At 34.7% G+C, this 15,244-nt stretch overlaps 1 long non-coding RNA gene, 1 other non-coding gene and 1 pseudogene across 2 annotated transcripts in view; 1 reads left to right on the top strand and 2 right to left on the bottom strand.

Moving 5' to 3' along the window:
- Positions 1–2,472: 2,472 nt before the first annotated feature.
- Positions 2,473–15,244, bottom strand: part of LOC103095483 (uncharacterized) — a 74,364-nt gene continuing 61,592 nt past the window's right edge. The window contains exons 4-5 of the long non-coding RNA XR_008912288.1: positions 4,176–4,220; positions 2,473–2,637 (exon numbers count right to left, since the gene is read on the bottom strand). This is a non-coding gene — a long non-coding RNA (uncharacterized LOC103095483). The remainder of the gene's footprint in view (positions 2,638–4,175; positions 4,221–15,244) is intronic.
- LOC130454866 (U6 spliceosomal RNA) lies at positions 6,507–6,614 on the top strand. Its single transcript, XR_008912653.1, has one exon. It is a non-coding gene; the product is annotated as a U6 spliceosomal RNA (small nuclear RNA).
- On the bottom strand, positions 12,811–14,364 carry LOC100013922 (histone-binding protein RBBP4-like; annotated as a pseudogene).

Raw genomic sequence — 15,244 nt, 5'->3', positions numbered from 1 at the left:
CATGTTTCTCCCAGATATCTGTGTCCTAATTTGAGCTGACAGCAGTGGTATAAAGTAATAATAAATACAGGGATTGGGGGTGGGGATTGGGGGAGGAAGAACTTCTTTCTTTTAGGGAATTGTCAAGAACATAAAAATGGTAAATAAGGCAATAAGAGAACCACATTTATAAAAGGGTAAATGTTAAGAAACTCAAAAGACAATGTCAAAGTATCGTGTATTTGACAAAATCAGCCCTGACCGTTTTTCTGATTGACAAAATGCTTAAGCAAAGGGAATAGTGCTGGTATGAGAAAGGAAATGTAACTCAAAGAGATACAGGGGATTGGAGTGACAGGTGCACAGCTGTACTGTGTGCCACAGAATGAAGGAGTGATATGTTTGATCAAGTCTCGTGTCAACTCTATGAAAGGTTAAATGTCATTCTGACCATGAAAGATAAAGTTAGAATCACACCCACTGTGCAAAAGAAGCCCAAAATGAAACTGAATGTTCAAGATAGGTAATTAACCAGATTAGAGCTAGGGAAGATATAGGCTCATCTGGAATTATGCCCAAAGAGTTATAAAATGCTATATACCTTTTAACCCAGAAAGACCACTATTAGGTTTGTTTCCTAAGGTGATTATTGAACCTATGTGTTTTAAAATATTTATAACAGCTCTCTGCATTGTGGCAAAGGATTGGAAATTGAGGTAATGCCCATCAATTGAGGAATGACTAAACAAGGTATATCACACACGATTGTAATGGGATATTGCTGCTCTACAAGAAATGATGAGCAGGTTAATTTTTAAAAAATAAAAGGAAAGACCTAAATGAAATTTTGAATAGCAATATGAGCATACCAAAGAAAATATTGCCTAAAGCAATAGACAGTGTGAAGAACAACAGTGAATGTCCATTTTGGGGGGGGGGAATTATCAATAGAAATTAAACAATATAGTTTGTGTGTGTATTTATGTTTATGTGTTTGTTTGTTTGTTTGCCAAATGATGCCTTCTCATGAATCAAAGGGAGAAATGGATAGAGAGAAATACATGGGAAATTTAATGGAAGAAGGGACAAACTGAAAAAAAAATATGGCCCTTAATCCCTGGTTCTACTCTTTACTAGTTGTGTTACCTTGGGCAGGTTCCTTGACACCCTCATCTTCAATTTCCTAATCTATATAATGGGTGGGCTAAAACTTGTACTACCTACCTTATAAAATGTTTGTATCAAATTAGGAAGTATCTGGAGTCATTTAAAGGTAATTTGTTGTTAATGTTAGTACTCCAGAAATTCTGTTGAGGAATAAAGTCAAACATAGAGGTAGAAATGAGATATCTTTGAAACATTACTAATCAAATAGTGGATTGAAAGCTACACTTCAAATCTCCTTGAAGATTTTTACCTTGGGCAAATCACTTAACCTTTGAAAGCCTCAGGAAATACTTCGTGCTTCTCTTATTAGCCACAAATATTCCAGACTGATGGTGGAAAGATTCCTACTGCCATGAGTTTCTCTTCTATTTTTCACTGACTACACAGGAAGCATCTCTATGTTCAGGTTGACTGCTTGTAGTAAATTAGAAAGGAAAAACTCAACCTGACACTTGTCTTCATTTTCCAGATCTCTAACTTGTGTCTTTAGACAAATCACTGATTTGTATTTTGTAAATCAGAAAGAGTTGCTTATGGCTTTATTAGCTAAACTGGGTCATTCTATTGCTTGAGTAGTTAATAACTATGGACAATGCTAAATGCCTCAGGGAAACCCTCCAAGTGAGTAACATCATAAAGGATTGGTTTGTCTTGTGTTATCTCTGAGAAAATGTATTGAAATGAAAGCAGTGAACTCAAACTGGTTTGTACTACCTCTGAGAAATCAAGAATAACCCATATCATTTAATGCTTGATAAGAGAAATTAAAGGGACTGCTAATACAGAAAATACTTAACTGAGAATAGCTTTAGGGAAAACCTCAGTTCAGTGGAGGGGTGGAAATTCAGTGAGTTAAGAGAATGAAGTTCACTCAATGAGATAAGATGAATATATAAGAATATACAGGCAATTACAGTGTAGGAGAAAGAGCATTATGAAATTGGAGACATGGGTTCAAATTCCCACTCTACCACTTAACAGCTCCAGCATGCAAAGCAAATTATTTAACTTCTAGATGCTTCAGTCTTCTCATCTATGAAGGAGACTAATATTAATATAAGAAAATTATTTTGTTATGCTCAAATCTCTATGAATTTCATCTGCTACTGCTAATTTTGTATTGGGGTGAGGATTAAATAAATTCCAGAATATAAAATATTTTGTCAAAAGGTCATCTATTATTATAGTCAGGATCCAACTTATAAATAGAAATCAAATGCAATACATGTAAGCATATAATCTTCTTTATGGTAGATACTATTATATCTATCATTATATATAGCCACACGAGATAATAACTATACACATATACACATATGTAGGTGAAAGCTTAATTATTTAAGATTTTAATATTGAATGAGCTAGCTAAAAAATTGTACAGAGTGCTGAATCTAGCATCAGGAAGACCTGAGTCCAAATATGATCTCAGACACTTACTAGATGGATGACCTTGGGCAAGTCACTTAATTTCTTTTTTCTCCATTTCCTCATCTGTAAAATAGGAATAATAACAACAGGATTATTCTGAGAATAATCTTTCCCAACCATAAGTCACTATATAAATGCCAGTAATTATCATTACTATTTATTTTTATTTATATATTTAAAGTATATATAAATATAATGTGAATACACACACATAGTATCTCAGATGTCTTGGTTTGGTTTTAGGCTTAATACCTTCAGAAGTATGAATGCTATAAACATACAAAAACAACATATAAAAGGTTAATCCTTTAAATTCAAAATATTGATATCTTTTTAATTACATTTTAACATGGCCACTGCCTTATGTATATATCTTTGTAAGATTTTGAATTTTATAAAAAAAAACTTTCATCAGCTCTTGCATAGTGACAGAAAAGATTGCATTTATAATTCTAACCTTAAGATCATTCAAAGAATGAGATTTTGATGTGTACATGACAGTTTTGACACTACCCTCAAGAAAAATTCTAATGGAGATAGATCTAGTGACTGAGGCAGCCAAGCAAGAGGACTTGCCATTTTAAAAGAATGTCTACTCATTAACCCAGCCATACCACTGTTGGGTTTGTACCTCAAAGAGTTAATAAGGAAAAAAAAACTTGTACAATAATATTTATAGTCACATTTTTTGTGGTGGCAAAAAAACTGGAAAATGAGGGGGTGTCCATTGATTAGAGAATGGCTGAACAAATTATGGTATATGTTGGTGATGGAATACTATTGTGCTAACAGGAATAATAAAGTGGAGGAATTCCATGTGAACTGGAACGACCTCCAGGAATTGATGTAGAGTGAGAGGAGCAGAACCAGGAGAACGTTGTACACAGAGACTGATGCATTATGGTACAATCAAATGGAATAGACTTTTCTACTAGCAGCAACACGATGACTCTGGACAATCCAGAGGAACTTATATGAAAGAACACTATCCACATTCAGAGAAAGAACTATGGGAACAGAAATACAGAAGAAAAACGTGATTGATCATGTGGTTTGATAGGGATATGATTAGGGTTTTGATTTTTAAATATGAATAACATGGAAATAGGTTTTGAATAATGATACAGGTATAACCCAGTGGAACTACTTATCACCTCCAGGAGTAGAGAGGAAAGAGCAGAAAATGTGGGGGAATCATGAATCATGTAACTATGGAAAAATTAAAAAAGGGAAAAAATTGAATTAAGCAAAATGAAAAAAAATTTTAAAAGGTTTAAAAATTAAAAAAGAGGACTTGTCATACAATAAACCAGTCCTTAGATGGGTCATCCAGAAACAAGCTGACAATGACTAATAAGTGTTCCGTTTTGTTAAGAATAAAATTACAAATTCAATTATTTCTTCCATGAATTTTTCTCTTGTGTGAGCAATATGTATTTTGTTTCACAACATGATTAACAGGGAATTATGTACTATGTGATAACATATGTATAACCTACATTAAGGGTGAGAGGGAAGGAAAAAAAGAGATATAGATTTTTGGGCATACACAGTGTGAGAATTTGCTTCTCTTGGATAAACATATTTATTATAATTCTTACCTATGTATAACAAGATATATCTTGCTTTTATGTTATGTGTTATATCTAAAAAAGAAATATTAAAAAAGGAAAAATTATAAATTGCATAATAGACAGTGCATAATAAATTTAAAAGAAAAATAAAGAGAAATATTTGCCACATCTTTTCATTATTAAAATGCAATATTTAAAAAGTGTACAATAAATTTAAATAATTAAAGATTCAAATAATTCAAATAATTTTGATAATGATGCAACAATCATAAATCAAAACAAATTTTAAAAAGCATAAAACTATACTAAGTCTTTTAAGGAAACTCTATGCCCGCATGTAGGGATGTATGTATATATACACACCAGAAACATGGTCTGTGAATCCTTAGTTTTAAGTACAAGTGACTTGCCCACAGTAGTAATATAAAAATGCTTATTGAATAGATGAAGTTCCTCATATTTATGAATAGTCTTCTTGAACTAAACATCCTTGCCCAGTTGTTCTTCTTCCTCAGCTCAGAATAGTGATATAGTTACTGTTTCTTATGCAAATATAGAAGCACTTTCTCTTAGGCAATTATGGAGTTAACAAATACTCCAGGAAGAATCAGCACCTCCAATCAAATTCAGATTCTTCATACCAGAAACTAATTCTCAGTTATTGTTTGTTTGTTTGTTTTTTTCTCAAGGATTGAAGAGTTATATTTTTGGTATATACAATTGGAACTTGGAATTCACAGGAAAAAAAATGTTGGAGCTGGGACAAAGACTCAGCATCTTGCATCTTTAAGAGCTATCCAAGGCCATTTGACTATTTCCCTTAATAAGTAAACTGAGGCTCAAGGAGACTAAATAATTTATTCTTGGTTATAGAAATATTTTCCACAGAAAGGAAGTTAAAAGCTATGAATAGGCATAATTGAAATAGATCTCTTAGCATAATATATTGAGCCAATTATGGTTTACAGAAACATTTGGATATTAGGAAACCATCAATTACCATTTTGCCTCAATCAAGAAATGGGTCCTAAAAGATATGGTTATAAACTTTTAAAAAACACGTTTCTTTCAGAAGTCCTGCTCTTGCTTGAAATATATGTAACTTGAGGAATTTAATAAGGATTTTGTAAAAGAGGCACAAGAGAGAAATGAAATAAAAAGGTTATTGTTTATTCTTGAGATGAACTTCTATGTGAAACCAGTCAAGATAAATGATTAATGTGGGGTCTGGAGAAATGGACAGTGTACTGAAGCAGATAATCACAGATATGGATTTCCTTGTCTCCGTTTTCTGTTTGACAAGTGAGATGTACCATTTCAACATGAGAGCCTTTTGCGTGCACAGACTGTCAAATCCTCTAGGTTTTTTCTTTGGTCCATCTTTACAGTCAGACCATAAATAGTGTTGACAAGGCATGGCTGTGCTTTAGTTTTACTCCACTAAGTTTTGGACAGATCTTTCTACTGCCTGATAAAGATAGAGCACATTGAGAACAAGAGAATGGCCACAACTGGAATTTTTAAAAAAGGACATTTTCAGCTTTTGCAGCCAAGTTACTGACTGGGAACAGTGATTCAGAAAGATGACTGGGAATTGGCATTTGGTTTAAGAGGCAAAGTTACCATTCTAATTTCTTAAGTTCTTTCTTCTATAGACTTCACAGATATTTTCAGAACATAGATTGAGAAGAATTAGTACCCAATTTAAATTCCTGGGACTTTGTGTTTCTCTTGTATATTTGTAATTATTTAGTAAATGCAATTTGTGCACATGAATTAATATTAAAAATAGATTTCAAACTACTTGAGGGCAAGGACCACACCTTATTAATCTTTGACTAGCATCTAAAATGATCCATCCTGTATAGTAGGCGCTTAAGAAATAAGTAAATGAATGATCTACAAACTTCTGGTGCCCTGCTTAATCATTAATTTGCATAATACTACCATCTTCACTAGGAAAAAAATTAGACAATTAAATGTGCTAAAGAAAAATACTGCTCCAGAGAAAGAAGATTCTATGATGGAACAAACTGAAATCTTCACACATCATCATTTATTTATTAAGCTTGTATCTTCACTAAGAATTCCCATTACTATTTTGCAACACCACTGAGCATTTCCAATTATTTCAATGAGTGTCACAAAATAACAGCCAGATTAATGAATGAGTAGACTAATTATAGTATACTCATAAAATAAAAAATTACTGTACTGCAAGAAACAATGATCATGATGAATTCAAAGAAATTTAGTAAGACTTTTGTAAACTGATGCAGAATGAAATAAACAGAACCAAGAAAACAATCTATACACTCATGACAACATTCTCATCCAAAAAAATGAGACAATTGAATGCTGCTCACTTTTTGCAGCTCATATACTAAAATTGGAATGAATCAGAGAAGATTAACATGGCTTCTGCTCAAAGAAGAAATGCAAATTCATGAAGCATTGTATATTTTTGGAAACTCAAGGAGATCTCTACTTCCAGCTTTTATCCTCTACCAAATGAACAAATATGTTATTTTCTAAAACTAAAAAAAAATAGAAGAAAAATAAAAAGAAATGAAATCCTATGTAATTATGACAAATCTTAGCCCTAGAGAAAAGTTGAGAAAATATATATTCTCCTCTTTATAGAAGAGAGCTGATATAAGTATGAGACATTAAATATACTATTAGTGTGTTGGGTGTTGATGTGTTGAGTAATTTTGCTAAACTGCACCATTTCTGTTATGATATTGGTTTCAAGGGATGATAAAGAATTATCCAGGAACAAAAAATATGATTAAAACCTACATTTTTAAAAAGAAAACCAACTTACTTTTAAAAGAGTTTCGAAAGATACTTTGGAAATCTGTTTAGGGATCCTTGGTGAGGGAGGAGTAAAATTGAAGGATATTATGGAATCAGACAATAACAAACTGTTGCAATTTCAAAAAGAGTTGAGAATCACTTGTCTTCATCCATGGTAGTAAATCAATCAAAGATTCATTTCAATTGTAATTTTTATCAAACTGATTAGTCACAGTCTGCCTCTATGGCAATAGGACAAGCTAGGAGCAAAAAGTTTTATCACTCCTAGTGTGTAAACCACTTAAGTAGGTTAAAGGTAATAGGTTACACCAAATATCCTGAGCAGAAGAGTTCTGTAACTAGTTTGGCCCAACATCCTTCAATTGATAAGGGGGCAAAAGATATGAATAGACAATTTTTAGATAGAGAAATCAAAGCCATGTTTATTTATATGAGAAAATGCTCTAAATCATTATTGATTAGAGGAATTCAAACCAAAACAATTCTGACATATCATCTCAGATGGCTAAAATGACAAAGGTTGGAGATGTGGAAAAATGGGGACACTAATACACTATTGGCAGAATGTGCTGGATATGGAGTCAGGGAAACCTGGGTTTGAAACCTGTCCCAAGTCACTTATTACCACTGTGACCATAAGCAAGTCTCTTAAACCATCTCAGTATCATTTTCTCTATCTGTAAAATGTCTGAAATGAGATAGTACGTGTAAAACACATTGCAAACTTTAAAGTGTAACTCCAGTCACAAAGCCTATTGGTATGAGACTTTACCTCTTGTTGGTACATCCTGTGGGAGGAGAAAGATAGAGATAGTGAAAGCAGTAAAGAGGAGAACTCTTGAGTTTTCTTTGAAATTTCCTGAAGCTCAATAATCTTCATCAAGTTTTCTTTAAGTTACTTTGGGCACTGCAGTCACTTTGGACATTTCTGATTTCGAGCTTTAAGAGGAGAGAGAGAAGAGGCCAACCTCACTTCAAGTTATTAAGGGAAAAAACTCTAGCAGGACATATGACCTGGCTGTATCCTTCGACCTGGCTGTATCCTTTGGTTCCCTATCCTCCGTATCCCTATCCACACTACAGATTTCAGGGAACTGAACTCTCTCTCTGGGTTGAACTGAGCTACCTCACTCCCAACATTCTGTATTGTCTAGTATATGTTCTATGTATGTCTTCTCTGATTTCTGTTCTGCTACTGATTTAGCTAAATGTTTTTCTTGGATAAATGTTATGAGTATTTATTGCTGAATTTGTATTGGGTGAGAAAGGGCTAAGCCTTGGAATAAAGCTTGAGCTAGTGTTTCAACGATATTTAAAGGAAAAAAAAACAGATATAATTCTAGCTCAATGCCCCTTCTTTCTGAGGAGAGCAACTAGTAATTGCCTAACTTCCTGCTTCTCTTCCTAGCAAGAATTAGTCTTTCTGGGAGAATGGTGAAGAGAAAAGAGGCTAAAGGTGCCTATTTTGCCATTATTCAAGCCAAAGAACCACTCCCTATGCTATGTATGCAGGGACAGCCCTTGCAACAGAGGGCATCATGGTAAGTGGGTCTTGCTATGTGGGGGAGGCTAGCCCCTGAAAACAAAAGCACCAAGTTAATACTGACAGTGAGAATAAAAATAGTTTGCATTTTGCCTTTATCTCCTCAAACAGTAAGGCATTTTGTGTTCAGGGTTTGTTGTTCTTTTGTTTATCTTTTTTTATTTCATACCTGTAATTCAATGGGGATGAGGGAATTCCCAGTGATAAAACTTTTCAGTAATTTATAGTTTTAAAGAGTTTCCTTGGAAACACATGAAAGTTATATGACCTGATGAGGTTTATACAACAATAACACAACATAACACAACAATAACATAAATAATACAACCAAATCATCTCAGAAGTCAGACATGAATCTAAGATTTCTTCTCTGTCTTTTATGTCATGTTACCTATCACCTGTATACATAGTAAGTATTTAACAAATGTCTGTCTAGTTTATTTGAGTGGTATGTATCTATAACAACATAGCTTAAGTAATCAATCAGAGTTAAGTTACAAATGGTCTCCTAAAAGTCTTTGGCTAGTATATTGCTGAATATTAATATTCTCATGTCAAGGACACATGAAATCAGAACTAATCACAGTAAGAAATGCACTCTTCATATTTTAAATCTAAAAAATATTGTTATTGATCAACCATTCAGTTATGTTTGATTCTACGTGATACCATGGACTTCACATACTCTGGGTAGACATCTCCCTAACTCACCAATGAGTCTGAGTCCTGGTAGTCACCCTCAACCTGGTATTGCTCCTCTGTCAAGATGGCTTTATCAGGATGTTCAAAGTAAGATTTCCTGGGGTCACAAGTGAGAATTGAGAGAAGGTGGATGGCAAAAGCAAATAAGAAGCTGTGAAAAGGGCATAACAAGCCTTCATATCCGTGGTACTAATCCTCCCTGAGGGGAGAGACAGACAGAGAGAGAGAGAGAGAGAGAGAGAGAGACAGAGAGAGAGAGAGACAGAGAGAGACAGAGAGAGAGAGAGAGAGAGAGAGAGAGAGAGAGAGAGAGAGAGAGAGAGAGAGAGAGAGAGAGAGAGAGAGAGAGAGAGAGAGAGAGAGAGAGAGAGAGAGAATCAACAAAGCTATGGAAACAAAATGTGGTAGGTTTCTGCCAGATATCATTTTTCTGTATTTCTCAAAAGCATAAGATTAATTCCTAGATATTCCTACATTAATCTTCCAGGTGCTAAATGAAATGAATGAAAATAAACCAAAAAAGTAATGTATTTTATGGAGGTATTTTTCTCTTTAGTACAAAGGTATCTTACTAACATACATTTGAGTAAGATAAGTAGATAAACATCCACTTTTGAGTTTACACAGTTGCATGGTAAAGAAAGAATTTAAGTATTTTTCACTCACTGGAAAATTGCTTCCATAAAATATAAAACATAAAAGTTTTAGTAATAAAGTCCACAAAATATGTTAAAACAACAAGGAATTTTTTTGAAGAATGAATTAAAATTAGATGGCTAAGGAGAGGTTTTATAATTATTCCTAGATTGTGTGAAAGTTTCTTGCTTTCATTACAACAAATATTTATTAGATATTGCAATGAAGAAGACAATGTGCTAGCTTTTTGTAATTTGACATAGCTGGAAAATAGAATGTCCTGCTTAGTCAAATATTCTGATTATATGGAGTTTAACCTGTACTCACTTCCTCTGCTTTCTCACATTCCACTCAAAGAATTACAAACTCTTATGGATTGAAGGACCCTCAAAAGTAAGTTAGTCTATCCAATATCCTCCATTGGAGTAAGTAATCTTCTGTATAACATCCCTGAGAAGAAGCATAATGTTCTGGAAAGGCAACTGTACCAAAAGTAAAGAACATGGCTTTTTTGTGGTTCTGCTAATTCCTTCATAACAGCTCTAGTTTTAAATTCTCTCCCCTGTAAAATTAGGGATTGAACTAGATGATTAATCACTTCCCTTCTAATATAAAATCCTATAAAGGCATCCAGCCTCTTGTTATAGACATTTGCATTGATTGATAATTTACCACCTCCAAGAGTAGGGGGCTGAGGGCAACTCATAAAAATCCAGGTTAAAATTGGGGCAAAAATCTTCCTCTTTTTGATGTCAACTGACTCATCCTATATCTTACTTCTTGAATTAAGTACAATTCTCCTTCCATCATAGCCATTAAAATATGTGAAGACTGAAATCACATCTCTTCCATTTTTTTGATGTTTCCTTTCGCCAAACTAAGCAACAAGTTCTTTTAATAATTTATTATATAATAATACTATGGGGTATATGAAGTGTTCAGGGAAAAGAAGCACCTGTGGTGTAAGGGCCTGTAAGTCATTTTCAGAGCTTCTCATCTTCCTTTAGGGTTGATCTTCACCTAATTCTCACCTGTGACTCCAGGAAGCTGTAGCATGAACAAAGGACATACCTCAGTAAAACTATCTTGGTTAAACCAAGGATTTAACCTGGTTGAGAGTAACTAACAAGCCTCAAACCCATCAATGAGTTAGAGGGATGTGTACCATGAGCATATAAATACTTCCTCCTAGCAGAATGAACAGATGAAAACTATTTGTTCTAATGGCCATGAAAGCTGTTGAAGTCAGCACTGTGGAGTACTTAGGGCTTGTTCAGATTTCAAAAATGCCAAGATCATCCACTGCATACTCAGCCATCACCTGTCATCCTGGATTTTGTATGCCACTAGACTTTTATGACTCAAAGAGAATGTGAGGCTGATGACTTTTGCAACATTTCCTCCCTTAAAGCCAGTTTAAGTGCTAAGTCAAGATATAATTCTGTGATGCTTTGGAGCCTCTTGGAAAAAGAAGGATGAACAACAATATGTCGGACAGATTTTTCATCAGTGTGGTACTTTCTTTTGGACACACTCCAGTTTGTTTTGTCCTCTTTAAAATAAACTACGTAGAACTAACCATAGTATATCATATATGGCATTAGCAGAACATTATACATGGTCATCATTGCCTCTCTTAATTTGGGTGGACTCTATATTTCTACTAATGAAGCCTTAAGTTGAATTGTCTTTTTAGCACTCGATTCATATCATTGCCTCATCTTATCCTTGTATATTTCATTTTTAACGTAAGGATGATAGTTTATATTTATTCCATATTGCCTTATATTAATATCTATTGTAATTTAATGTTACTCATCTTGGTTCAGAATTCTGATCTATCACCTGAGCATCAATTCTATAAAAAAATTAGTGATCTCTCCCAATTTCATATCATTAAAAATTTTTTTCATTGTACTCTATGAATTTCTTTAAATTAGTAAAATTAATTTAAATATTGGCTAAGATGGAGTCAAGTCACTGACTGATAAAATTTTTAGCAAGCTACAAAGACATCCTTTGAAGTTTATATGTCTATTAATATCTGTGTATATTTAGCTATTCATTTAACTAAATACCCATTAAACTATATCACCTTCTGGCCTATTATTTCTTAATCTTATTCAAAAGGATATCATATCACAACAGATTTTATCAAATGCATTGCTGACACCAAATAGAATAATGATGCCATTAAATTTATGTAGCAAATAATTTTTTAGGTAGAAAAACAATTTATTCCATCATAATCACTTACAGTTAGTCATGGACAGTAACAGGCTGCTGGTTGGACAAGTTACCCCAAAAGATGTTGTAGAAAACGGGTAGTCATGGACTAATTCTGTTAGTGTGGGGTTTGTTCAAAAAAATTTTTAAAGAAAGGAAAAAAAGAAAGAATGCCATTCAGAATTAATTTTAAAGTACGTCAGCTACCAGTTGCTCTGTTTTCAGATTATTGTGCATGCTACCAGGGGTACATCTGTCAGGTAAGAACATATACCTTCTTTGTAACCTGGTGGTCCCAAGTTTAAAACAAAAATTCACTGAAAGCAAAGAAATAATATGAAAACATAGCTCAAGAAATACACTAGAGAGTAAAACTATATGAGAAGGTGAACAAAGATATTTTGTAGGTACAGTTACAAAACATTTCACATGGCTGCTTGCCCGCCCCCCCTCCCATCAGATGAGAAATGGAAGGAGACACTAAACAGTCACTGGGGAAAAAATATAACAAAAAAAAATTTCACTAAGAAATTTTGACCAGGTACAGAGGAAACCATCAAGGGTAGCCTAAAAGGTCAGCCATGCCAATTTTAGTCTCTGAATTTCTCCAAAAACAAGGAAACAGTTCAGACATCTTACAATGCTTATTCCTCAGTGGCTCAGACTCCTCCCTTGGATAGAAATCCTATCCCATCCTAACTTTAGTTAAAAAAACTTGCAGTTATAGCTTAGGAAGAAAAAAACACTCATGGTCCATTTTCTGTAGCTAAAATCAGATTTTTGAGCTGCATTTGCTCATAAAAAGTTCTTGGGGAAAAAAATTAAATATGGGTGTGTGGCTCTGCTGAGTCAAGCCCCCCCTCCACCTCAGTTAAGAGTGAGATCACTCACTGTCTGGGTTAACTGGTGCCTATAGAACGATGTCTGGACAAAAAAAAATGTCTGTCTCAAAACCATTGTTGTCAATCTCAGGTTGGGAAGAAAGGGGAGTCTAAAAATCAGCACCAGTGCATACAAGTCTAGGACCCCTGTCCCTCTGGATCCACACTTCCTTCAGGGTCTTCATCATTGTATATGTTCTCAGCCATCTGCCAGACTTGCATGATATTGTCTTCTGATACAGAACAAATAACCCATGGTTCATTTGGGTTCCAGGAGAAATCAGATATTTTGGCAGTGTGACCACGATGAATAAACAACAATTCCGGTGGGCCACCTTCTGCATCTTCTGGGGACTGCTCCTCTCCAATTTTACTCAAGTCCCAGACGTTCAGCCTTTGGTCAATGCCGCTGGAAGCCAAGATAGTTTCATTGTGAGGAGACCACTGAACCTGGAATATTTCATCCTTATGTGACAAAGGAATGCAACTTCAATTTCAAATTTCTAAAATCCCACAATGCAACTGTCTTATCAGCTGATCCTGTGGCAAGAATGAACTCACTCTAAGGATTAAAAGAAAGACAATTTACTTCGGCAGTGTGGGCATCCACTGAGTGGCTTGGTTTAGAAGTATTATTTGACCATGTATCCCAGATCATAAGCTTCTGATGATCAGCAACTGATCCAAAGAGAGATTCATGGAGGAGGTGCCAATAAACATCTTGGACTACTGCTGTGTGTCCTGTGAATATGGTCTTTGCATCCACTACTTTGCCTTCCTTTGGAAAAGCACTGATGTCCCACAAGCAGATGGTATGATAATCTGATGCACTAAGCAAGTGTCCACTGAGATTTGGGTTCCGCGACAACCCATAGCCCTCCTTTTGATGTTCACGGAGGCCCAAGTCTGGATTACACTCCCCAGAAGGGTCTGGCTTTGAAGGGTGCTTGGTGTAGTCAAAAACAAGGACATCACTGGATGGAGTCTTTGTTGCAAAGATGCAAGGATTCTGGGGCATATAATGGCCGTGTTCACTTCTCCTTCATGGTTAATCTTGATTTAATTTCAATTTTCCTGCTAACTGAGCCAAAGCCTCCAAATTCCCCTTTTTCACTGTCATAGTGAGAGGCATCAAATTGAGCATCATCATTGAGGAGCTGCACACTGGCTATCACAAGATGATTCTGTTCATCAGATGTGTGTGTACCCAGGACAAGTCAATGAATGCTGAAATCTTTCCCTTCGGGTCTTGTTACATCTGGAAGCCACTGTGCAGTCAGGCTGGACCATTCTAAGGCATGGGTCATCTCTAAGTCATAGAGAAAAGGAGTATTTTTTTCCCATATTTTATACTCCTCGATCACTCGTTCTTCTACAGCATCATCAAAGCTGCTTCCTTGTCAGCCATGGTGGGCGAAGAAGCTGATGGACTGAATGATGGGCGGAGGGGCCAGGGGCTGGGGGGGGGTGGGTCACAGCCCAGCAATGTTGGGGGTGAGGGTGAAGGGGTGGAGGGTGGGGGAGGGCTCGAGGGCCCTCGCACCATGCGTGCGGCCTCTTATTTCTTGCTGCCTCTGCGTGTCGCAAATATTTTTTTTTAAATGAAATAAATTTAGTTTGCCATAATTCATTCTTTGTGAATACATGATGACTCAGTTATCACTACTTTTTGTGTAAAATTATTCCTTAATCTCACGTAAATTTAGTTTTTAGTTCAATCCCGCTATCAAAAGTGTTTTCTTGTACACAAGCTATATATGAAGTAATAATAAAATGACACCTAAAAGGAACAATGGAATCTTAAGCTTTGCAGATTCTAAAATGCAATGGTGAGTCTGTGTCATAAAGGAACCACAAAGGGAAGAAAAAGCCTAGTACAAAAAAAAATTATAGATGAATTCTATTAAAGGTCCAACAACTAGTATCTGTATCACATAAATTATTCTCAAACCATTAGAAGGAAAACACTCAACCAAAATCCTTTTATGAAACAAATATTGTCCTAGTTCCTTAACTGGAAAAATAAATAAAATAGATGGCTCCATAGACAACTATCTTAAATGAATATTGATAAAAATTGTAATTGCACACTATCAACAAGATTAAAATAATATGTACATAAATTATTCATTTTAAATAGGTTAGATTTATATAAAATATTTAGGGATAATTCATTATTAGGAAAACAGCAGAATTATTTTTATTAATAAAAAAATCAGTCACATTATTATGTAAATAATTATAGAAACATTCTTTGACAAAATACAAATAATTTAGACTAAAAATCA

The sequence above is a fragment of the Monodelphis domestica genome, chromosome 5 (genome assembly GCF_027887165.1).
Source record: "Monodelphis domestica isolate mMonDom1 chromosome 5, mMonDom1.pri, whole genome shotgun sequence".
Lineage (NCBI taxonomy): Eukaryota > Metazoa > Chordata > Mammalia > Didelphimorphia > Didelphidae > Monodelphis > Monodelphis domestica.
This window is presented reverse-complemented; position numbering and strand designations above follow the sequence as displayed.